Source organism: Molossus molossus, unplaced genomic scaffold (genome assembly GCF_014108415.1).
Source record: "Molossus molossus isolate mMolMol1 unplaced genomic scaffold, mMolMol1.p scaffold_m16_p_4, whole genome shotgun sequence".
NCBI lineage: Eukaryota > Metazoa > Chordata > Mammalia > Chiroptera > Molossidae > Molossus > Molossus molossus.
This window is the reverse complement of record NW_023425377.1, coordinates 33848680-33875561: the sequence shown is the minus strand read 5'-3', so window position 1 is coordinate 33875561 and position 26882 is coordinate 33848680. Positions and strand designations below refer to the sequence as shown.

At 39.2% G+C, this 26882-nt stretch overlaps 1 protein-coding gene across 5 annotated transcripts in view; it reads left to right on the top strand.

Moving 5' to 3' along the window:
- Positions 1 to 26882, top strand: part of UBE2D2 (ubiquitin conjugating enzyme E2 D2) — a 64505-nt gene that overhangs the window by 4512 nt on the left and 33111 nt on the right. Inside the window, exon 1 of one of the 5 annotated variants that reach the window (XM_036239843.1) lies at positions 15097 to 15112. The exons of the other annotated variants lie outside the window; for them this stretch is intronic. The gene's annotated coding sequence lies outside the window, so the exon portion shown is untranslated. Of the gene's footprint in view, positions 1 to 15096; positions 15113 to 26882 lie in introns of those variants that run through there. 5 annotated transcript variants of the gene reach the window in all.

Here is a 26882-nt window from a genome sequence, read left to right as displayed (position 1 = left end):
CAGATCGATCTCTCATCTCCCTCCCTCCCTCTGCCACAAATCCAGATTTTTGGCAACCAGTTCAAATGTTAAAACAACCACCACACTCTTTTGGTAGGTTGGTAGGTACCAGTTTAATATGTGAATTAGAAATAAAAGAATGAGGTTCAGTAAGTAATCAGGAGTGTAAAGATTAAATAATTTAAATCATTTTCTATTTTTTTAAAAGTTTCAAAATATTGCTTTATGTAGATGGGCAAGATTAGATAGTTTATGTAAACTTTTAATTAATGTCTTTGCTTAGGTTTTGTATGGTTATGTGTGAGGTTATAGAGAAAGCCAATTTAGTAGAAGTTTACATCTTACTCTTAACTTCATTATGATGTGTTCATGTTATGAATCATCTTTCTGTAGACTACATACTTTCTTTTTTTCTTAATCCTTACCCGAGGACATTTTTTGATATTTTGTTCAGATAACAGTGGGAGGGAGAGAGAGGAAGAGAGAGAGAGAGAAACATCTAAGTGAAAGGGACACATCGAGTGGTTGCCACCCACACGACCCAACCAGGACTGGGGACAAACTGCAACCAAGGTATGTGCCATTAGCGGGAACCGAACCTGGGTCTCTCCAGACTGCAAGCCGATGCTCTAACCGCTGAGCCAAACCGGCCAGGGCCATACTTTTTTAATCCTCACCTGAGGACTTTTTTTTTTGCATTTATCTTCAGATAGAGCGGGAGGGAGAGAGGGAGGACGAGAGAGAGAAACATTGATGTGAGAGAGACACATTGACTGGTTGCCACCCACAGGACCCCAGGGCCGGGAATAAACTGCAACCGAGGTTCGTGCCCTTAGCGGGAACCGAACCCACGACTCTCTGGTTCGCAGGCCGGAGCTCTAACTGCTGAGCCAAACCGTCCAGGGCTAGACTACATACTTTCAAAATGTCTAATATTTGGAAATTACCAAAGGATATGGGAAAGGAGTTGAGACACAAACTTTCTAAATTAAAAAGATTATTGTAAAATAGTATACTAGAAGTGTGATAACATATGTTACATTAATATTATCAGAGATAAGGGTTGAATGAATTCCAGTCAAAATGATGAAACAAATTTGCAAATAGTACTGTGAAGTACTGGGAACTTCAATATAATAAGTGGTTGGCTGAAGATGACTGTTTGTTTTTATTTTCTTTATTGATTTTAGAGAAAGGAAGGGAGAAGTAGAGAGATGGAAACATCGATGAGAGAGAACACTGATTGGCTGCCTCCTGCATGCCCCTCACTAGGAATCAGGCCCACAATCTGGGCATGTGCCTGCCCTGAACAGGAATCCAACTGGTGACTTCTTGTTGCATGGGTTGATTCTCAGCCGCTGAGCCACACCAGCTGGGCTGAAGATGGCTGTTTGATTAGTTCTGTCTTGGAAATAAGATATACTTTCTTACTCCAAAAGATAAGCTTCTTGAACTCTCCAGGAAAATTTTTTTTTCTTCAATTTTTACTTATTTATTTTTGTTACAGATGTTTCTCCTTTTTCCCCCCTAGACACCCTCCTCCCCATCCCACCCTCCCCTCAGAATTGTTGTCTATGTCCATTGGTTACACATACATGCATATAAGTTCTTTGATTTATCTCATCCATCCTCTTCCGCCCCCCTCCTCTGAGGTCTGTCAGTCTGACCCATACTCCTTTCTATGTCTCTGGGTCTACTTTGTTCATCAGCTTATTTTGTTCATTTTATTTCACTTAGCATAATGTTCTTTAGGTCTCTCCATGTCAGCTCAAAGGATAAGAGATCTTTCTTTCTTACAGCTGCATAGTATTCCATTGTGTATATTTACCACAGCTTTTTTTTTTCTTTTTTTAGAAAAGGATGCTTTGCTTTACAAAAGATTCATTGAATTGAGAAACTTTCTTTGCTTCTTTCAGATTGCTGTTTACATTTAATTTAAACAGCCATCATTGAAGAATAATTGTTACTAAGTCTAGGTTTTCTTTAAAGTCTCCCTGTGAGTGTTACTGTACTGTTGACTGACAGAGGAAGTGTTGACAAAGTCCATTTCTGGACATTTTAGCCCAGAAGGAGAAGGCTGCTAAAATATCCTAGGCAGTTCCCAGGATAGGAATACCTGACTCATGCCTGATGCTGCCAGGAACCTCTGCAGCCTCATCCCAGAAATGCAAAAGCACACTTGTTTTTTTTTTTTTCTGTAGAAATAAAGTTTTGCCTGTTAGGTTTTTAGGCTAACCTTTAGAATTATAAAAATGACATAGAAAATTGAAGTATCATTTGTTCTTTTTTCTTACTGATTTTTTTTTTTTTTTTTAGTGAGGGGGGGAAGGGAGAGAAACATCAGTTGGCTGCTTCCTGCACACCTCCTACTGGGGATTAAGCTTGCAACCCCGGGCATGTGCCCTTACTGCAAATTGAACCGGGACCTCTCAGTCTATGGGGCAGTGCTCAATCCACTGAGCCACACTGGCCAGACATCATTTGTTCTTTTGTCTACAGAGTCCATTGAGATTCCATGTAATAGAATCATAAAATTTTAGCACTGCAACACATCTCAGAGCTACTTTTTTGAAAACACCATGTGACTTAGTAGGGCTGGATCAAGAACCTGGATTTTTTCTTTACTGTGTCCAGTGTCTTTCTGACAGGCTTTGTACCCTTATATAGCTGTTGGGTATGTAAATCCAGAGGATGCAATCTTTCTTTTGTTCACATAATTGGGTATTTAAAACTATGTCCTGGAATCAGAAGATCTTTTCCTCAACATCTCTTTATTGTTGGAGAGGTGTCTCTAACTCCCTTAAAACTACACAAATTTCAGATGTTCTATCCTCCATATATTCATCAGAGTCAGATGGGTTTTTTTTAATCTCAGTAGATGACCCAATTACCTATTTTACAGAAAATAGAGAAATTTTATGTGTGAGTTTTTTTTAGATTTCCTTTGAGGCCTTACAAAACAAAAACAAAACCCCACAGCTATCATTTTTAGAGTACTCTATCAGAATTATTGAATCTTCTGAACATCCCTATTTGAATTCTGTTCTTCCTGGTTAGATGAGACTTGGAGAAATAAACAAACTTGCCTATGATTATATGGTTATGGTAGGAAGAGCCAGGATTTAGATGTATTCATTCATGATTACAGAGCCAGCCATTGGTCCAAAATTACCTTAATCATTGCTTTTCTTCCTTTCTCCAGTTTCTTTTCTCTGGAGAAGCTATACTTTCCCCTTTGCCAAGTTAACTTCTGCTTTCCATCTTTTTCTATCATTCTGCCAGATCCTTGCTCTCTAGTAATTGTCCCTGTGCTCCAAGTTCCAATCTCTTCTCTACTTATTCCCCTCAGCATCCAAAGTTATCCAGGATTTCTCTCACCCTAAAACAAAACAGAACACACACACACACACACACACACACACACACACATCCCTTTACCTCCCTTCCCCCGCTAGAGCCAATGCCTTCCTCTACTTTAGCCCTCCTGTCTCTGGCATTTCAGTGCCAAAAGTTTTTGAAAGAATAGTCTGTTCACTGTTCTGGGACTGTTTAGTAAGGTCACTGATGATTACTTAATTGTCAGATTCAGTGGATACCTCAGGTTTTATTTAACTTTTGTAATAGTTAACATGGTTATCACTTATTTTTCTTAGCTTTTGATAAATTGTCTTCTCCTTCCTCATATACAGTGTTTCTTAACTTTATTAGAACACTTTTCAAACTACTAACATTGATGGATACAAACAGGTTCATAAAATAATGCACACACTAGGTTTAAAATTGACGGCACAAATGGTATAGGTTAAAATATCACAAGCACAAAATTAAGTCAGTTGTTTGAAAACAAAATATGTTGCCTAGTCATTGTGGCTCAGTGGATTGAGCATTATCCCATGGACTGAGAGGTCCTGGTTGGATCCCAGGTCAGGGCACATGCCCGGGTTTCTGGCCCAATCCCCAGGTGGGGGTGTGCAGGAGGCAGCTGATCCATGTTTCTCTCTCTCATCAATGTCTTTTTTTTTATCCTCACCTGAGGACATTTTTCCATATTTTGTTCAGACAGAGTGGGAGGGAGAGAGAGGAAGAGAGAGAGAAACATTGATGTGAAAGGGACATCTTGAATGGCTGCCACCCGCACGACCAACCAGGACCGGGGACAAACTGCAACCAAGGTACACGCCCTTAGCGGGAACCGAACCCAGGTCTCTCTGGACCGCAGGCCGATGCTCTAACCGCTGAGCCAAACCGGCCAGGGCACATCAGTGTCTTTATCTCACCCCCTACCCCGCTCTCTAAAATCAATAAAAACATATTTAAAAAAGGGGGGGATCCTCATCAGGTGCTGCATTAAATGTTATGTATATTATTTTTATTGTAGTATAATATGAACATGTGTTTCAAACAGGTGCATTGTAGCAAGAGAATACAAACAAAAATTTTCAATATTTATAGTTAGTCTAGTACCAACATTATTGTCTCAGAGACAGGTCATCTAATTTTAAAAAGTCTGTGCTCTGTTCATATTTGTTTTAAAATAATCCGACATGCCCAATCAGAGTGGCTCAGTGGATTAAGTTTTGTCCCATGGACTGAGAGGTCTGGGTTTGATTCCCTGTCAGGGAACATGCCTGGGTTGCCTGCTCAATTCCTAGTAGGGGGGGCCTGCAGGAGGCAGCCCATGGATGTTTCTCTCTCTTCCTTCCTCTAGCTCTAAAAAATAAGTTTAAAAATTTTTAAATAAAATAATCTGACTTTGGGGTTTAAGAATCGAAGGACTTTGATTTTTATTTACATTCTTTTTTTTTTTTTTAACTGAATTTATTGGGGTAATATTAGTTAATAAAATTACACAGGTTTCAGGTATACAATTCTACAGTACATCATCTGTATATTATATTGAGTGTTTAACCACCCTAGGTCAAGTCTCCTCAGAGGTCACATTCTTCCGGTTCTGGGTCCTGTGATGAAGGGGTGGCAACCCCGGGTTAGGACCACTCCTTGGTGACATTAAGGTGGCTGAGCTGGTCCACCTGTGCTGTGGAAACTTGACCTTGATGGCCTGGAAGGCGGCTGTCCGTGCCTCCCGCATGTCTAAACTACTGTGCAGCACTAAGGAAGGGCGTTCTCAGCCAGTAGTGGTTCTCTGCTTCTATCTTGAGGTGGCAGCCGGTGTTCTACTTCTCATGGAAGGACGTGGAACATGGCCGGCCACAGGTGCTTTCAGATCCACTGCCAACTGGGAATGCGGTTGAGGCAGAAGAGTGCAGTCAGGAACATAGCACTAGTCCCTGGCCTCTGGAGCCTGAGTCCCTCACGTTGCCAGCACCTCTGGAAGTGCTGACTTTAATTTTTTTTTTTTTTATCCTCACCCAAGGACATTTTTCCATTTTTGTACAGGTAGAGTGGGAGGGAGAGAGAGAAAGAGAGACAGAGAAACATCGACATGAAAGGGACACATCGAGTGGCTGCCATCCGCACGACCAACCAGGGCCGGGGACAAACTGCAACCGAAGTACATGCCCTTAGTGGGAACTGAACCCGGGTCTCTCCAGACTGCGGGCCGACGCTCTAACCGCTGAGCAAAACCGGCCAGGGCCTGACTTTGATTTTTATTTAAAACTTCTGTCCTAAGTCCATGAGTAGTGTGTTAGTGTAGTAGAAATATTTAATATATAATAATCTTTGATTCAATCACTTCTCAAATGTATATTTAATTATAACAAGAAATAGGAGAGATCAGTGGAGTCAAATAGTAAAGCCTACAATTAAATGCTGTTTGTGCCCTGGTCGGTTTGGCTCAGCGGTTAGAGCGTCGGCCTGCGGTCCGGAGAGACCCGGGTTCGGTTCCCGCTAAGGGCACGTACCTCGGTTGCAGTTTGTCCCCGGCCCTGGTCGGTCGTGCGGGTGGCAGCCACTCGATGTGTTCCTTTCACGTCGATGTTTCTCTCTCTCTCTCTCTGTTCCTCTCTCTCCCTCCCACTCTACCTGAACAAAAAATGAAAAAATGTCCTCGGGTGAGGATAAAAATAAATAAATAAATAAATAAGTAAATGCTGTTTGTACATCAGAACACAATGGTTATCATTTGCTTTGTGTGTGCAAGTTAATTAATGCTTTAAATCTGCAGAAATATGTTGTATTTCTTTAAAATGTATTAGAAGTGGCCTGAGTCGGGTGGCTCAGTTCGGTGGAGCATCCTCCCTTTACACCAAAAAGATTGTGGAATTGGATTCCCCCCTTAGAGCACATATCTAGATTTCTGGGATTGGGGGGAGGCAATCCATCGGTGTTTCTTTGCTCTCTCTCTCAAATTAATAAACATATCCTTGGGTCAGGATTAAAAAAAGAATAATAAAAATAGACCAAATTTAGGACAAAAAATATTGCCACCTTTATTCCTATAATACATATTAGTGTCTTGAGAGATATTACTGTAATTGAAACAGTTCTAATTGATCCTACTCAGAATCATTTTCCTGTCGTCTTTGTGCTTTTCCTTATACAGAGAAATGCCTTCTCACCCTGCCTCCTCCTCATGAATTCTTGATTCATCCTTGGAGACCCAACAGAAATGGCTTCTCTATGAAGTATATGCCCCAGGCATGCAGGCAGTTAGGGTTCCATTACAGAATTGTTTCTTAGGCATGTTTGATTATTCCCTCCTCTAGACTGAACTCTCCTGGTCAAAGTCACTGTCTTTTTTGTTATATTCCCTGCGTATAACTGAATGCCTGATGCATAGTAGGCATTCAGTTTTTGCCAGCAGTATTCAAGAAAAAATCAACAGCAAGTGGGGTGGGGGAAAAATAGTAAGATTTTGGAGCATCATGCCTACTGAGTCATGTTTAGACTGTGGCCTTAAGCAAGTCACTTAACTGATTTAGCCTCAGCTTCCTTGCCTACGGAATGGGGATAGTGTCACATAACCTGTGGAGGATGAGTAGAAAGAATATATGAACTACATAAAAGGTAGTTTTGTTTTTTAATCTTCACCCAAGGATATGTTTTCATTGATTTTTATTTATTCTCACCGGAGGGTACTTTTTCCATTGATTTTTTTTTTTTTTTTTAAGAGAAAGTGGAAGGGAAGAGAGGGGAGGAAGGGGAGAGAGAAAGAGAGAAACATTGATCACTGGGGATTGGACCCAAAACTTAGGTATGTGCCCTGACTAGGAGTCAAACTGCAACCTTTTTTGTTGTTGTTAATCTGAGGATAATTTTCCCATTGATTTTTTTTTTTTTATAGAGAGTGGAAGGGAGGGAGAGAGAGAGAAGAGAAAAGAGAAACATTGATGTGAGAAAGAGACATCAATTGGTTGTCTCCTGCAAGTGTCTGGACCGGGCCAGGGACTGAACCTTCTACCCTTTGGTGCCTGGGAGATGCTCTAACCACTGAGCAACTCCATCCAGGGCTCAAACTGCAACCATTTTGGTTAAGGGATGAAGCTCCAGGTAACTCAGCCATCTGGCCAGGGCAAAAGGTAGTTGTTGTTTTTTTCTAATCCTCATCCGAGGATATTTTTCCATTTGTCTTCAGATAGAGTGAGGGGGGGAACATCGACATGAGAGGGACACATCGACTGGTTGCACGACCCCGACCAAGGCTTGGGGACGAACCACAGCTGAGGTACATGGCCTTGACCGGACTCAAACCCATGACTCTTTGGTTCGAGGGCCAACACTCTAACCACTGAGCAAAACTGGCCAGGACAGAAAAGGTAGTTTTTAATATTACTATGGCTTAACTGCCCAGTAATGTTGGCCCATGAAATTGGTAGAATCTTGAAATCTTAGGTATCAGTGTTGTCTGTTTAGCATTTCACTTCATTGCCACCACAACCAAAAAAGAAAAGAAAAAAACCACACACCATGGTGTTGTAAAAGTGATGTCTTATAATTTTTCTAATTGGGGGAATTTTTCTTCAACAAACTTCAAAATATTATCCCCTGAATGTGTTTTTATTTTATTTTATTTTTTCTCTGATAAATACACATCATTTTAATAATCACTGTTTGATAATGGATGAAAACATGCATTAGACTAAAAATGCCACAAATTTGTTTTTATATCCATTCACTATAAAAAATTTTTAAAATTTAAAGTCTTGGTTCCCATTTTAGAATACACAATAATCAGGAGGATACATGATGGGGAGCTGAAGGTGTTTTTAATACATGTATATTTTGTTGGTCTAGAAGTGAAAACAATTATCTTTAACATTATCTTGTAATAGAAGCATCTGCTGCTGTTTTTTGGGCACTTCCCCCTACCACTTGTAGAGCATCATGCCAGTATAAATGATAGCTTCCCTTTGCCAACTTCTTAAGGGCTTATATCAGATGACTTTTGAAATCAGAGTTGTTTTACAGAAGCCAAAATGATACTGTTTAGAAATAGATTCCTTAAAATAATAGTATACTAATGGGGATGATTGATTTCCTTTAGATTAAATGTTTTATAGGGCTGCTCTAAATAACAACAACAACAACAAAAAACCAACAGAAATTTATTCTCTCATGGTTCTGGAGCCCAGAAGTACAAACTCAGTGTATTAGTAGGGTCACACTCCCTGTGGAGGTTCTGTGGGAGAGTCCTTCCTTGCCTCTTCCAGCTTCTGGTGACTGGCTGTTAGCATCTTGGCTTCTTTGATTTGTAGCCACATCACTCCAATCTCTGCCTTCATCTTCATTACCTTCCCCTCTGTGTGTGTCTTCTCCTCTTTTGTCTCTTATAAGGACACTTGATATTATATTTAAGGCCCACACATGTAATCCAGGATGATCTTACCAAGATTCTTAATTTAAGACCTTGGTCGGGTAGCTCAGTTAGTTAGAATGTCGTCCTGATATGCCAGGGTTGCTGGTTCAATTCCCAGTCAAGGCACATAAAAGAAGCAACCAATGAATGCATAAATAAGTGGAACAACAAAATTGATGTTTCTCGCTTCCTCTCTTTAAGAATCAATCAATAAATTTTTTTAAAAGATCCTTAATTTAATTATGTCTATAAAAGATCCTTTTTCCAAATAAGGTAACATTCACAGGTCCCAGAAATTAAGATGTGCCACATATCTCTTTTGGGACCATTCAATCCAATATACTTGCTAATCATCATAATTCTACTAAAGTGGCTGCTATAATTGCCTTTGGGCTTTTCTGATTTTTTTTTTTAACTCTGAAATTTTGAAGCAATCTCATACCTACAGAAAAGTTGCAAATACAATACTTAGAACATTTTTTCTTTAAACGTTTTAGAGTAAGTTGTCAACATTATGCCTCATCAACCCCAAATACTTTAATGTGTATTTCTTTAAACAAGAGCATTCTGCTACACAGTCACAATACACTTATTAAAATTAGGAAATTTCCATTGAGATCTTAACTGCCATCTAATTCTCAGACCCCTTTCAAGTTTTGCCAGTTGTTCCAGTAATATAGAAAAGGATCCAGTTCAGAGTTACCTTGCATATAGTTATCTATCTTTAGTCTCTTTCAGTTCTTTAGTTTTTCCTTGGCTTCATGACCTTGATATTTTTTTACAAATTATAGTCCAGTAATGTTGACCCATGGAGTTGGTAGAATCTTGAAATTTTAGGTGTCAGTGTTGTCTGTTTAGCATTTCACTCCATTGCCACCTCAACCAAAAAAGAAAAGAAAAAAACAAAAACAAAACAAAACCACTACACCATGGTGTTATAAAAGCAATGTCTTATAATATTTCAGTCATTTTGGAGAAATCCCTCAGCTTGGGTTTGGCTGATATTTTCTTGTGATCATATTGAGGCCATGTCTCTTTGGAAGGAATGTCATAGTAGCAGTGCTGTATCCCACTTTTTGCATCCTATCAAGTGTTGTATGATTTTATTTTATTTTTTATTTATTAAAAAAATTATTTTTTTTCCTTATTGATTTTTAGAGAGAGAAGGAAGGGAGAGGGAGAGAGAGATAGAAACATCAATTGGCTGCCTCCTGCATGCCCCCATTGGGGACTGGGCCCACAGCCTGGACATGTGCCCTGACCGGGAATCGAACCAGTGACATCTTGGTGCATGGGTTGATGCTCAACCACTGAACCACACTGGCCGGGCAAGTGGTGTATGATTTTAGTTGGATTCTTTTCATTACATGCTGTCAGAGGGATGCAGTTTCACTTTGACCCATTACTGAAAATTTTCACTTCCATTACTTGACAAAGATGATGTCTACCATTGTTCCTTTTCTGTTTATAATGAATACAGGGTATCTTAGGAGACACTTTGAGAAAATATACTTAACCTGTTTGTATTATTTATATAATTCTGCATAGGAAAGAATCCAGAACTTAGCTGCTTAAAATAACAAACATTTATTATTCCATAATTTCTGAAAATCAGGAATCTGAGAATGTCTTAGAGTGAGGTGGTTCTGGCACTCAGTTTTTTTGAGGTTGTAGCCAAATACCATCGGGCAGTTCAGTACCCTTAGGCTCTCCCTATATTTCTTCTTTTAAATATTGGTATTCCTTTTCTGACAGTGAGAAACCAGTCTTCTATAATTCTTTTTTTTTTTTTATCCTCATCTGAGGACATTTTTCCATTTTTTGTTCAGATAGTGCGGGAGGGAGAGAGAGGAAGAGAGAGAGAAACATCGATGTGAAGGGACACATCGAGTGGCTGCCACCCGCATGACCAACCAGGGCCGGGGACAAACTGCAACCGAGGTACGTGCCCTTAGCAGGAACCGAACCCGGGTCTCTCCGGACCGCAGGCGGACACTCCAACCGCTGAGCCAAACCGGCCAGGGCTAATTCTTAATATATTTACTCATTTGATCTGTTCCCCTGTGTGTAATCAACCTCCCGTTACTGTGGCTCACCTGCATAGATACCATTCTTGCTCCCCCTCTCCTGGGGATGCCCTTCTTAACTCTGTCCTGTCTTGGACATCCTGCACTGGTTCATGCCTATTCTTCTGTGGTTATCCTCACAATTTTTCTTTTTGTTTAATCCCCACCAAAGGACATGCTTAGAGAAAGTAAGGGAAAGGGAGAGAGAAACATTGATTGGTTTATATGCCCCGACTGGGGATCAAACCCACAACCAAGGTATGTGCCCTGACTGGGACTTGAACTGGCAAACTTTAGGTGCACAGTACAATGTTCAATCAACTGAGGCACTCTGGCTGGGCAACATTTTTAAAAAACTTTAGGTGCACAGTACAATGTTCAATCAACTGAGGCACTCTGGCTGGGCAACATTTTTAAAAAACAAAGTAAGCCCAGCTGGTGTGGCTCAGTGGTTGAGCATTGACCCATGCACCAAGAGGTCACTGGTTTGATTCCTGGTCAGGGCACATGCCCAGGTTGTGGGCCCAATCAATCCCCTGTAGGGGGCATGTAGAAGGCGGCCAATCGATGTTCTCATTGATGTTTCTCTCTCTCTCCTTCTCCCTTCCTCTCTCTCTAAAAATCAATAAAGAAAAAAATTTTGAAAACAAAGTAAAATACATGATTAATTTGATATAAATAATTAGATAAAAACTATTTAAAACAGTAGTGCTAGTGATATAGAACATAACTTAAAACAGAGGAAGTTCAACTCAGTGATTGTGACCACATAGTACTTTTCCAAGTTAGGGAACATAGCATTTTCCTATAGCCCATTCTTAGAGAAAACTAAGACCATAATTTTAGTTTAGTATTATTATTCTGAGACAATTTTGGTAAATCTAGTAACCTATAGTCTCCATTCCTAGAAATATCTGGAGTACCGAAATTTATCTTTTTTTATGAAATATTTTATGTGTAAAAAGTGTTTTAGCCCTGGCTGGTTTGCTCAGTGGTTAGAGCATTGCCCCGCAGACTGATGAGTCGTGGGTTTGATTCTGGTCAAGGGCACGTACCTTGGTTGCAGTTTGTCCCCAACCCTGGTCAGGGTCATGTAGCCAGTCAAAGTATCCCTCTCACGTCTATGTTTCTCTCTCTCTCTTTCTTTCTCTCCATCCCTTTTTCCTCCCTCCCTTCCACTCTATTGAAGATAAATAGAAAAATATCCTCGGATGAGGATTTAAAACAAAAAAATGTTTTAGACACTGATATGGCCAATACCTATGAACTTGCTGCCCAGCTTACCTAATTAAGCTTAAAGTGTTAAAGTTTAGTCAGGAATAATGGCTTCTTTTAATAATTATTGAGCTTGGTGTGTTTGCATATTTAGAAATATTATTCATGTTTTGATAAGAGTGCATTGTTGTAGGTGATAGGGAATTACTTAAGAATCTCCCCTACTTTACCTGTTGCATCAAGGCAATAATAATATCATCACTGAGTTTAGTGATAGGCCAGATTTCTGTCAATTGAAAGGTTATTTTTATCATTGTGCTTCACTTTTGTTGACTAGAAATAATAAAATCCACTTTGAAATTATTGATCTTACCAGGAGTTTATCATATGTTTGTAAGCTTTTTAAAAAACTGTTAATTGCTATAAGACTGGTTAAATTGGTTTAAGACAGAAATTTGAATTTTTCAAGTTGTAACCTTTATTTTTATCACTCACTATAGGACAAACCTCTAATAAGTAAAATCTGTTTGACTTACAGTGGCAATCCCAAAACATGCTTATACAGTCTTTTCCTCCCCCAGTATATATGTCTTACTTAAGTCCTTTGTTGAATCTATAACTTGATGTGGAAATTAAATTGTATGAGAACACATGCACATAAATAGTATTCCATTGATACAAGGTTAAGAAAATTGTTCAGACTTTGAGGAAGAACTTGAAGCTAGCGATGTTTATTGGCATTTGGAAAGGAGTTTAGCTATTAATTTCTTAGGCTGCACCATGAATATGACTTATCACTGATCTTAGAGCCTGAGGTAGGACCACCAGTAGTGGTGGCATTGTTTTTTACTTTTTTTTTTTTTTTTTTTAATCCTCACCCGAGGACATTTTTCCATTTTTGTTCAGATAGAGTGGGAGGGAGAGAGGGACACATTGAGTGGCTGCCTCCCACACAACCCCAACCAGGGCCGGGAACAAGCTGCGACCTAGGTACGTGCCCTTAGCGGGAACCGAACCTGGGTCTCTCTGGACAGTGGGCTGATGCTCTAACCGCTGAACCAAACCGGCCAGGGCTGTTTTTTTACTTTTGTAGTCAATGTTTTGGTTGTCTTCTAGCTCCCAGTATTGCTGTTCAATCCAAAACCATTCTGGTTCCTACTCTTGTATCTGTGACCCATTTCCTTTCTGGAAGCTTACAGGTTTTCTTTGTCCCCCGTGTTGTGAAATTTTATGATGTGTGGTGATGGAGGCCAATTTTTATTTATTTTGGGGGGCATTCAGTTGGTCTTTTTGTTGTTGTTAATTCTTACCTGAGCACATATATATATTTTTTATCCTCACCCCAGGACACCTTTCCATTTTTTGTTCAGACAGAGTGGGAGGGAGAGAGTGGAAGAGAGAGAGAGAGAAACATCGACGTGAAAGGGACACATTGAGTGGCCGCCACCCGCACGACCAACCGGGGCCGGGGGCAAACTGCAACCTAGGTACGCCCCCCTAGTGGGAACCAAACCAGGGTCTCTCTGGAACTCAGGCCAACACTCCAACCGCTGAGCCAAACCGGCCAGGGCCTGAGGATATTTTTTTATTCTCCCTTTTTAAAAACTATTAATGGATGTTGGACTTTGTGGAATGGTTTCCCCCATGCCTCATGTATTTGGATTTGCCTATTCTGGACATTTCATATAAATGGCATTGTATAAAATGTGACCTTTTGTGTCTGGTTTCTTTATTTGGGGGCAGGGAGTTAACCCTTACCCGAGGATGTTTTTCCATTGATTTTTTTAGATACAGTGGAAGGGAAAGGGCAGGAGGCGGGGGGCCTGATGTGAGAGACATCCATTGGTTGCCTCCCACAGGACCCTTACTGGGGCTAGCTAATTGAACCTGCAACCCAGGTATGTGCTCTTGACCAGAATCAAACCCAGAGCCCATGACCCTTCAATCCATGGGCCGACTCTCTAACGATGGAGCATACCGGCCAGGGCTATGTCTGGCTTTTGTTAAGCATAGTGTTTTCAAATTTTAGCCAAGTTGTAGTATGTATCAGTATGTAATTCCTTTTATAACTGAATAATATTTCATTGTATGGATATACCACATTTTCTTCATCCATTCATGATCTGATATGCATTTGGGTTGTTTCCACTTTTTAACTATTAAAATAATACTGTTATGAACTTATTTTTCAAATTTTTTGTGAAAATACGTTTTTATTCTTCTTGAATATATATCTAAGTGGAATTACTGGATCATGTGGTCATTCTGTGTTTACCTTTCTGAGGGACAAACTGTTTTTCAAATTGGCTGTACTGTTTTATATTTCTACCAACAATGTATGAGGGTTCCAGTTTTTCTATATCCTCATCAGTGCTTGTTACTTTATTATTTTGATTATAGCTTTCCTAAGATCTCAAGTGTTATAGCATTGTGATTATGATTTGCATTTGTCTAATGACTAAATGTAAATGGTGTTGAGCCATCTCTTCATGTGCTCATTGACCATATATATCCTCTGGAGAAATGTGTGTTCTTTGTCGGTTTTTTAAATTGAGTTGTCTTTTTATTGTTGAGCTGTAAGAATTTCTTATATATTCTGGATACTAAACCATTATCAGATTGTGATTTGCAAAATTTTTCTCTCATTTTGTGGGTTGCCTTTTTACTTTCTTTATGGATATACAGAATTTTTAATTGTGATGGAGTTCAGTTTATCTAATCTTTTGTCACATGCTTTAAACCATTGCTAATCCAATCAAATGATATGAAGATTTTGACTAGGTTTCTTATAAGTGTAATTATACAGTATTTATCCATTTGTGACTGACTTATTTCACTTAGCATAGTGCCATTAAGGTTCATCATGTTGTGAGAATTTTCTTCCTTTTTAAAGCTAATAGTATTTCATTTTGTGTGTATACCCCATTTTGCCTGTCCATTTATCTACTGGTAGACACGATTGTTTATACTTTTTAGGTATTCTGAATAATGCTGCTATGAATGTGGGTGTGCAAATTCTCTGAGACCCTTCTTTTTCAGTACATACCTAGAAGTGGAATTGCTGGATCATATGGTAATTCTATTTTTAATTTTTCGAAGAACTGCCATACTGTTTTCCACAGTGGCTAAATCATTTTACATTCCCACTAACAGTGCACTGGGGTTCCAGTTTCTCCAGATCCTCACCAACACTGTTGTTGTTATTGTTGTTATCATTGTAGTAGCTGTCTTGGTGGGTGTGAGATGGCGGTCCTTGATCTATTTTAGGTTTATTTTTGGATATGGTGTGAGGTAGGAGAAGTCTCAGTTCATCTTTTGCATGTGAATATTTAGTTTTCCTAGCATCATTTGTTGAAAGACTATTCTTTCCTCCATTGAATTTTTTTTTTTTTATTCTCACCTGAGGACTTTTTTTTGCATTTATCTTCAGGTAGAGTGGAGGGAGAGAGAGAGAGAGAAAACATCAATGCAAGAGAGACACATCGACTGGTTGCCACCTGCATGACCCTAACTGGGGCTGGGGACGAACTGCAACTGAGGTACATGCCCTTAGCAGGAACCGAACCCGGGACTCTCTGGTCCGCAGGCTGTCGCTCTAACTGCTGAGCAAAACTTGCCAGGGCCCATTGAATTGTTTTGGCAAACTGTGTCAAAAACCAATTGGCCATTAATGTATGGGTTTATTTCTGGACTCAATTTTTTTTTTCTTCATTATATACATTTTATTGGTTTTTATTTTTAGAGAGGAGAGAGAGAGAGAGAGGGAGAGAGAGAAACATCAGTGTGAGAGTCATCTATCGGCTGTCTCTTGCATGTCCCTTACTGGGGATTGAGCCCGCAACTCCGGCATGTGCCCTGACTGGGAATTAAACCAGGACCTCACAGTCCATGGGACAACGCTCAAACCACTGAGCCACACTGGCTTGGCTGGACTCTCAGTTCTTATGCTTGTACCATACTGTCTTGAAACTGTAGCTTTGTATTAAGTTTCAAAATTAGAAAGTGTGTCTTCCAACTTTGTTCTTTTCCAAAATTGTTTTGGCTTTTTGAGTCCCTTGCATTCTCATATGAACTTCAGGATCAGCTTGCCATATCTGTTTTTAAAAACAAAACACACACAAAACACACAGTTGGAATTTTTATACAGATTATATGGATTTGGGCTGGTCCTATATTTTCTACTTTATGTCTTTGTTTTTTATTTCCTTTTTTTTTTTTTCAGTTACAGTTTACATTCAGTATTATTTTGTATTAATTTCAGGTATATAGTATAGTGGTTAGACAATCATATACTTTACAAAGTGGTCTCCCAAGTACTCACCTGGCATTGTACTTAGTTATAGCAATCTTATTGACTATATTCCCTGTGTTGTATTTACATCCCCATGACTGTTTTGTGACTACCAATCTGTACTTAATTTCTTCATACTTTTCATCCAGCCCCCCAACTCCCCTCCCTTCTGGCAACCATCAGTCTTATCTCTGTATCTATGGGTGTGTTTCTGTGTTTGTTTGTTTTGCTCTTTAGACTCCATGTGTAAGTGAAATCACGCAGTATTTATCTTTTTCTGACTTTTTTCACACTCTGGGTCCATCTATGTTGTCACAAATGGTAAGATTTCATTCTTGTTTATGCCCAAGTAATACTCCATTATGTATGTCCCACAGCTTTTTTATCCACTCAAATGATGGGCACTTGGGTTGCTTCCATATCTTAACTATTGTAAATAATACTGCAAGTCTTTTATCTGTTTTCTGAAAGACTTTCTCATTCTCAGAATGTAAGTTTGTTTATTTTAAGGATTTTGCTCTTATTTCATAAAAGCAACAGCTTCTCTTCCCTTTAAGGGTATTTATGATAGTTTTTCTTTTGTTTTGACGTTTTTCTCCCTGCATGATCTTTGTTTTCTTTCTTTTTAAAATTTTTTTTCTTTATTGATTTTTAGAGAGAGAAGGAGGAAGAGGGAGAGAGAACATTGATTGGCCGCCTCCTGCATGCCCCCAACTGGGGATCGGGCCCACAACCTGGGCATGGCCCTGACCGGTAGGTAATCAAACCAGCGACCTTTTGGTGCGTGGTTTGATGCTCAGCCACCGAGCCACACCGACTGAGCTGATCTTTGTTTTCTTACGCTTTTTTTCTCCACATTGTTTTGGTCTTTCATGTTGAAGATGAATCATATGATTGATTCTTTAAGAGTAGGACATAAAAAGCTGATTAAAAGGTCTGAGCATATGGGGGTAAGGTTTGACAACTGTGGAATTCAATTTATGGTTTGCTGGCCTTGCTATTTCCCCAGGATCACTAATGCCAGTTAATTGTATAGTTCTTTATCTTGTGTTGGTCAGGTTTTCTTGAGGATCATCTAATCTTCTGCCTGGAAGGTACAGGCTAGGCTTCTAGTGTTCTTAGAACCACTGGGAGCAAAGTGTGTATGGAAATATTCACTTAACCTTCCTGTTTTTCATACATCTTCCATGCCCTTGACTATGGTTAGTGTCTCTCCGTCCTGAGACCTGTTTTATTCTCTCCAGAGAACAAGCCTCCAGCCTGTTGCTTGGGTGGGGAGAGCATTCACTGGAGGACTTCAGAATCAGGGAAGTGACCTAGACATGACTTTATTATTTATTGTTTTATGTTTTAAAGTTTTAAGATTTTTATCCAAGGGAGGAGGGTGTCAATGGAGGAAAAAGGAGAAACATCTGTAACAAAAATAAATTAATAAAAAATATATATATATATTTTTTTGGTACGTGCCCCTAGCAGGAACCGAACCCAGGACTCTCTGATCTGCAGGCCAATGCTCAACCACTGGGCCAAACCGGCCAGGGCTAAAAAAAATATATTTTTATCCATAAACAACATATAGTATTATTTTGCATGTTGTCAAAATTTACATACATGTTATAGAAATGTGCAGATGCTTCTCAGTCTACGATGGGATTTCATTCTGATAAATCCAGTGTGAGTTGAAAATATCCTATTAAAAATGCATGCAATTCACCTGACCTATTGAACATCCTAGCTTACTTAAGCCTAGTCTACTTTATACGTGCTCAGAACACTTGCTGGCCCACAGGTGGCAGTTATTTTGAGTTTCAAGAGTAATTGCCTTCCTCTTTTCACCAGAAGCAGGAAACACAGGTGAATTTATTTTAGACATGATGGGATGTGAAAACCCCAAACACAATATTCAGAAAATGCTGGCAACAGAGTTCATTGTAGAATATTGGTTGTTTACCCTCATGATCACGTGGTTGACTGGGAGCTATGGCTCACTGCCACTGCTCTGTGTCACGGGAGTATCATACCACATGTTGCTAGCCCAAGAAAAAGATCAAAATTCAGAGTACGGTTTCTAATGAATGCATATCACTTGCACTATTATAATGTCAAAAAATTTTAAGTGGAACCATTATAAGTGAGGGATCGTCTGTATACATTTTAAATGATGTGCATTTTCAGTTAATACAAATATACCAACAATATATTTTTATTTTATTTATTTTTGTGGTTAATCCTCACCTGAGGATATTTTTTCATTGATTTTTTTTTTTAGATAGAGTGGGAGGGAGGAGGGAGGGAGAGAGAGACAGAGACAGACAGACATCGATGTGAGAGGCACATCCATTGGTTGCCTCCCACACCACCCTGACTGGGGTCGGGGATTGAACCTGCAACCCAGGTACATGCCTTTGACCAGGAATCAAACCCATGACCCTTTGGTCCTCGGGCTAAGACTGGGCCAAACTGGCCAGGGCTAAAAAAAAATTTTTTAAATTTACTTTTTAAACTTTCTTAGAAACATTAATGTGAGAGAGAAACATCAATTGGCTGCCTCCTGCATGCCCCCCACCCAGGGCGTGTGCCCTGACCAGGAATTGAACCGGGACCTCTCAGTCCATGGGATGATGCTCAATTTACTGAGCTACACCCACTGGGCTAAAATTTTTTAAAAATTTGTTTCCAAGATTTTGCTCCTACAAACACTTAAGCTTCAAAACTCCCCATACATGTCTTTTAGTGCACATAGGTGTTTCTCTTTATAGTCAGTAGAATTGTTTGGTTCTAGAGTGTGAGTCGTTTCATTTTTTTGGTAAGATATTGCTGTATTGTTTTCCAGAGTTTTTAGACAACCAACTGCAGGATATGATAATTTGTAATTAGCTTTTTCCTTTAAAAAATTTTTATTACAAATATTTCAAATACACACTATAGGAAAATATACAAAATAGGTGTCTAATAAACAGCGATGAAATTTTTAAACACATATAAACATTGAGTGTTCCATAACAAATTTCCATGTGTCCCATCACTTTGTTAATTCTTGGTTACCTGTTCTACCCCCACTGGATTATTTTGAAGCCAATCTCAAATGTTATGATTTTTATCTGTAAATAATTCAAATGTATTAATAAGAGATAAGGCAGTGGTTCTCACCTGGGGGCAGTTTTGCCCACCAGGTGACATTTGGCATTGTTTATAGACATTTTTGTTTTCACATCTGGAATGCTACTGGCATCTAGTAGGTAGAGGTGAGAGAGCTGCTAAACATTTTATAATGCATAGGAGAGCTCCCAACAACAAATAATTATCTGGCCCAAAATGTCTATAGTACCTAGATTGAGAAACCCAGAGATAAGGACTCTAAAAATTATGTACACAGCCCTGATTGGTTTGGCTCAGCGGTTAGAGCATCAGCCTGTGGACCAAAGAGTTGTGGTTTGGATTCCAGCCAAGGGCATTTACCTCAGTTGTGGTTTGTTGCCAGCCCTCTTTGGGATCATGCAAGAGGCAACCAATCAATGTGTTTCTCTCACATTGGTGTCTCTCTCGCCCTCCCACTCTATTTGAAGATAAATGTATCCCTGGGTGACAATATAAAAAAAAATTACGCACACACTACAATTATTACATCTAAAAACATGGACAATGATTTACTGATATTAAATTAGTTAAAATTTTTCTCTTTCAAATTTGATTTTTTTTGCATTTGGTTTGTTTGAATCAAAATGTAACAAAGTCAACTAATTGGTTGATGTCTTTTAAATTTTTGTGAATATTTAGTTATCCTTCATAATGCTTAAAAAATTTTTTATTTTTAATCCTCACCCAAGGACATGCTTAGAGAGAGGAAAGGAGAGAAAAGAGGAACATCAATGTAAGAGAGAAAAATTGATAGGTTGCCTTCCCTAAGTGCCCCAACCAGGAACCGAACTCTCATTCCTGGTATGTGCTCAGACCTGGAACTTAACTGGCATCTTTACAAGGGGACATGATAATGGCCAACCAAGCCAGTGCTTTTCATATACTTTTTTTTTTTTTTTTTTAATCCTCACCCGAGGACATTTTTCCATTTTTGTTCAGGTAGAGCGGGAAGGAGAGAGAGGAAGAGAGAGAGAGAAACATCGACGTGAAAGGGACACATCGAGTGGCTGCCACCCACACGACCATCCAGGGCCGGGGACAAACTGCAACCGAGGTACGTACCCTTAGCGGGTACCGAACCCAGGTCTCTATGGTCCGCGGGCCGATGCTCTAAGCGCTGAGCCAAACTGGCCAGGGCTTCATATACTTTTTGTATACTGTAATACATTTTGTAGATACTGCTGATTGTATCCTTATCTCTTTAAACAGACTTGCAAGCAGTCCTCCAGTTTTTAGCCCTGCTGCTAGGCGTTGCTTGCCCAATAAACTTCTGAACTTTTGTAAATTAAATTTGGTTTCTTCTTTAGTTTTTCCCATGGATTAGCGTTCACCTTCTTGTGACTCATCAGTCTGTTTTTTTAGCTTCCAGAAGTTTTGCTGCTGCTGTCTCCTCTCTTATTCTTTGTACTTGTAGATTAAGCTTTAAAAAAAAAAATCTAGGCCAGCTGGTGTTGCTCAGTGTTTGAGCATTGACCCATACACCAAGAGGTCGCTGGTTTGATTCCCAGTCAGGGCACATGCCTAGATTGTGGGCCTGATCCCTAGTGGGGGGCATGCAGGAGTCAACCAGTCGATGTTTTCTCTCTTTAATGTTTCTATCTCTTTCTCCCCCTCCCTTCCTCTCTCTCTAAAACCAATAAAGAAAAAAAAAATCTATTTTCTCTTATTGTAATAGGATTTTGGGAGAGAGTAAAAGTAATGTTTGTCACTTTGCCTTGAAGTCTGAGATAGTTTCAGTGGTTCTTCCAGTATATATTTTAAAACACATGCTGTAATGTTATACCAAAATTTTTATTTCTAGGAATTGTGATTATAAAGTAGCAGGTACTTCAGAAGTCAATATAGAACCCCTGTGGATCTAATTACCTTTATGTAGCTGATAAAAGTGTTGGACATTTACATATTTTAGAAGTAGTTCATGATTTTCTTACTGATCAATATGAAATATTTAAAAATGTCTGTCTTCTGCCCTGGCTGGTTTGGTTTAGCAGAGCACTGGCCCGTGGACTGAAGGGTGTCAGGTTCAATCCCTGGCCCCTGTTGGGGTCATGCAGGAGGCAACCAATTTATATGTCTCTCATATGGATCTTTCTCTCCCCACTGCCCTTACACTATCTAAAATATCAAAGAAAAAATACCCTTGGGTAAGAATTAACCCCCTCCCCCAATAAATAAATATTTAAAATGTCTGTCTTCTAAATTTAGCCAAGGTAGCTTATTTGCATCATTTGAGGTTTTAGGTAAATACTTATACCTGCTAAGATTAAATATTGTTTGGTGTTGTAAAGACCTTAGACAATATATTAGGATGTTAAATCTGAAGGGATATGGATCACTTGAAATAAACTACGTTTATTATGACTTTCCCCCCTTAACAGTATGTTAAAATATTAAAACGATTTCTCTTGGGCCAATAGCTTTCAGTAACAGGGTAGGTTTTTTTGTTTGTTTTAGTATTTAGTAGAATTAGAAATTTTTTATTGTTTTGCTGAGAAACTACCATGGTGGTAATTGTTGGAAGGATCTATTATTCAGAGTCCTATTCTCTTTAGAGACATTATAGGGACAATTATCAGTTAGGTTTGCTGTATAACAAATGACTCAAATTTAGCGCCTTAAAACAACGATTTGTTATTTCTCAGGATTCTGTGGATTGACTAGGCTCATGTGTTGTCAGCCAGGATGATTCCTGTGGCTATATTCTACGATCACGGTTAGAAGGTCTAAGAAGATCCTTGATGTTGACTGTTGTCTGGAATGTGACCCCCTTCCCCGAAATGGCCTTTCAGCAAGATAGTGTGACACTACCTCCTATGTGACTCAGACCTCTGAGAGAGTAAAAGAAGAAAAATTGTAACTGATACAGTGTCACCTTTGCTTCATTTTTTGGTGTGTGTGAAGCAAGACACATGGCTAGCCTGGATTCAAGGGGAAGGAAAATAAATAGACTACTACATTTTTTTTTTTCTTCAATCCTCAGCTGAGGACATGTTTTTATTGATTTGAGAGAGAGAGAGACAGAGAGAGAGAAACATCGATTATTGCCTTCCCCATGTGCCCTAGCCGAGATTGAACTTGCAACTTGGGTATGTACCCTGACGTGGAATTGAACCCACCACCTCTTGGTATACTTACACTGGATGATGCTCCAATGATTTGTTCATACAGGGACAGGAGAAATTGTTGGCAGCTATCTTTGGAGATGATTTATTGCAGGGGAAATTGTAGTAAATGTTGGCCCTGGCCAGTGTGGCTCATTGGTTGAGCATTATCCCATGCACTGAAAGGTTGCTGGTTTGATTCCCAGTTGGGGCACATGCGGTGGTATTTCTCTCATGTCAATATTTCTCTCTCTTCTTTTTCCTTCCCCTCTCTCTCAAATTAGTGAAAACATTTTTGTTTTTAGAGAGAGAGAGAAACATCGATGTGAAAGAGAGAGATCAATTGGCTGCCTCTTGCATTCCCCCCACTGGGGATCAGGCCTGCAACTTGGGCATGTGCCCTGACCGGGAATCAAACCGGGGCCTCTCAGTCCATGGGATGATGCTCAGTCCACTGAGCCACACCAGCCGGGCAATGAAAACATTTTTTAAAAACCATAGTATTTACTTCCTGGATTAAGTCATGGGTTATAAATTGAATTTGGTAGAATTTTACTTCTTTGGGTTCATTAAAAGCAATTTTGATGGTTAAGTAATATTAAAATAACATTTTCAGTGTTGATCTAAAAAAAGGTTTTCTGAAGATTTGTTTGGCCAGTCAATGAAAAGCAAAGAGAGGAAGGAGTAAGAGAGGAAGGGAAAGGATTGTTGGATGCAAAACCCCAAAGTGCAATTGTTTTGAGAAATCTAGCCATTTATTTGGGGCTTGGTCAGAATAACTTACTAAATTGCTTTGTTTATTTTTTTCTAGCTTCATTGAAATATAAGTGATATATACCATTGTTTAAGTTTAAGGTATACAGTGTTAGTTTGATACTTACATATTGCAAAATGATTATCACCATAGTGTTAGCCAACACCATCACAGCACATATAGTGAACACCTCCATCACGACACATAATTACCATTTTGTGTGTGTGTGTGTTTAAGATCTATTCCCAGCAAGTTCCAAGTATATAATACAATATTATTATTTTTAAAAATATTTTTTCTATATTGATTTTAAAGAGAGGAAGGAAGATGGAGAGAGAAACATCGATGAGAGAGAACACTGACTGGCCACCTCCTGCATGCCCCCACTGGCAACTGGGCCCACAACCTGGGCTTGTGCTCTGACTGGGAATTGAACTCACGAGCTCTTGATGCATAGGTTGACGCTCAACCACTGAGCCACATTGGCCAGACATATAATACAATATTATTGACTGTACTTACCGTACTGTACATTAGATCCCAGAACTTGTTCATCTGATAACTAGAAGTTTTTAGTCTTTGACAAACATCTCCCCATTTCCCCCATTTCTCCATCTCCCACCCCTAAGTTGTTTTGTTCAGCCTATTGCCAGGAGACTAAGGAAAAGGAATTTAAAAGATAAAAGATGCATTGCCTGGCCCGTGTGGCTCAGTGGATTGAGCGTGATGGTCCCATGGACTGAGAGGTCCTAGTTCAATTCTCTCTTCCTTCCTTTCTAAAAAAATCAATAAAAACATATTTTAAAAAAATAAATAAATAAAAGATATTAGGATATAAGTGTTGTAAAAAGCCATATAGGTACTGGGATTAAACTATTTCTTTCTTGTAGCATTAAAATGTAATCACTGGGTTCTTTTTCTTTTTTTTACCTTGTGTCTTTTAAGTTTTTCCTGTAAGACTTTACAAACCTAAAGACCCAGGGAAGTGGCTGTCTTCCTGGATGCCTTTCTGTTCTGAAATTGTCAGATAAAATTAAGTTACAGGAAGAAAGAATTTATTACCAGCTTTGTTCTTACCAAGACTCTCACTTAATTCATTTTGTTTTATTTTATTTTATTTTTTATCCTCACCCAAGGACATTTTTCCATTTTTTTGTTCAGATAGAGTGGGAGAGAGAGAGAAAGAAACATCAACGTGAAAGGAACACATTGAGTGGCTGCTACCCACACGACCCAACCAGGGCTGGGGATAAACTGCAACCCAGGTACATGCCCTTAGTGGGGACCGAACCTGGGTCTCTCGGGACGTCAGGTTGACGCTCTAACTGCTGAGCCAAACTGGCCAGGGCTTAACTCATTTTGTTGATAGCACACATGTATTAGGAAACTTGAGGCTGACTAGGCTGTGCTCTTTTTTTTTATTTTATTTTTTATTTTAACTTGAGTCATAATGTTTTCATACCAAAGAAATTCTCTGCTTGCCATCTCTTCTTTGTTAATCTCAAAAATGCTCTCAGAATTCTTAAGTAGTACCACTGTAATGATTATTGGAGTTAAGCATTCCCTCTAAGTTAATTGGTCAGATCTACCATATTAAAAACTGTTTACAAGTGCTATGCTTTGTTCTAAATATCAGGGAGTATAAAGTGTTTTTTTAGATGTTGTTATTGATTTTTTTTTTTTTTTTTTTTTTGAGAGGGAGAGGAAGAGAGAAACATCCAGGAGAAAGAACCACCATGGATCTGCTGTCTCCTGTATGCCCCCTACTGGGGAATTGAGCCCATAACCTGGGCATGTGCCCTGACTGAGAATCGAACCAGCAACCATTTGGTGCATGAGACCACACTCAACCAACTGAGCCACACTGGCCAGGGCATAAAGTATTTTATTTTATTTATTTTAATATATGTTTATTGATTTCAGAGAGAGGAAGGGAGAGGGAGAGTGATAAAAACATCGATTGGCTGCCCCCCAGTGGGGATTGAGCCCACAACCTGGACATGTGCCCCAACTGGCAGCCTCCTGGTGCATAGGTCTACGCTCAACCACTGAGCCACATTGCCAGGCGTATGAAGTGTTTTTTAAACAGATAATGCTTATTGGTACCAATAACTTATTGGTACCAATAACTTTCCCCAGCCTAACTATGGACTTGAATTTTTTATCTAATCCTCTCTCTCTCAGCCCTTGCTGCACATAAAATGGAAATCTGTTTAGAGTGTGAATTTCATCATAGGAAAACAGAAACCGTTCATTTTCTTATTGTCATGATACTGTAATATCCACTCCCAAGACAGTAATAAATGCTTCTATTACTATGCAGAAGATACTTGATTAGATAGCATCTCAAGTGATTTCAGTGTGGGCAAAGAGCTCCTGTCTCTCAACTTACATAAAATGTAATTTTGAAAAGACATTTCTTCAGATGTACCTATTCACACTTTTGTTATTACTGTCTAGTGTCTAGTTTTGGAGGTTGGACTGTTCCAGGGAGATGCAAAAATCTTTTTCTAAAGTCATTTGGTGTTTTAAATAATTATTCTGAACTATAATCCCAGACTTGAGACTTGGTTCAGGCTCTTTTTTTTTAACTTGAATTGTATTTTCTTTTCTTTTTTCTTAATCCTCACCCGAGGACAATTTTTTTTTGCCTTAGGTGCAGATGGAGCGTAAGGGAGAGAGGAGGGAGGAAGAGAGAGAGAGAGACATCGATATGAGAGAGACACACCAAGTGGTTGCCATCTACACGACCCCAGCCAGGGCCGGGGACAAACTGCAAACGAAGTACGTGCCCTTAGCGGGAACCGAACCCGGGACTCCCTGGTTTGTGGGCCGACGCTCTAACCACTTAACAAACTGGCCAGGGCTTGAATTGTATTTTCTGTGCTTTGATTTATCATGAGACTGTTTTTCAAATATGTAGCCAGTCTTCTGGCATAGTAAAATTTAATGGCTTACTTAACTATTGGTCACCTACCTGTCTTATATCATAGAGATTGTCAGTCTATAGGAAGACTGATGCAACTATGGGAAGATTCATCATTTTGAACTCTCTAGGTTAGTGTTAGAGGACTTGTGACACAGAAACTAACTGTGCTTTGAAAGAGTGAAGTCCGTTGAGAAGTATTACTTTATTTCAAAACATCAGAGTACCGAAACTTAACCATGTGCTACTTACTAAAAATAGTATGTATGGGTTTTTTTAGGGGATAGAGGCAGAGTTTTGCAAGGTATAATGGGAAATGGGATGTCATTTATACCTCTTTTTGATGTCCTAATTGTCTTGCCATTTTAAGTAGCACAGAAGCATGAGATATATATTAACATACATTTATTTCCCTGATTTTGTGAAGCTTGGAACTATGGGACATGGTGATTCGTGTTATAGAAGAGTGTGGCAGTGACTCTTGGCACAATTAAGTTCTTTAGATTTCTAGTTTGTATAGTTGACCCTTACACAACACAGGTTTGAACTGTGGGGGTCCACTTATATGTGGATTTTTTCCAATAAATAGCAGTACTGTAAATGGTATTTTCTCTTGCTTATGATTTCCTTAAT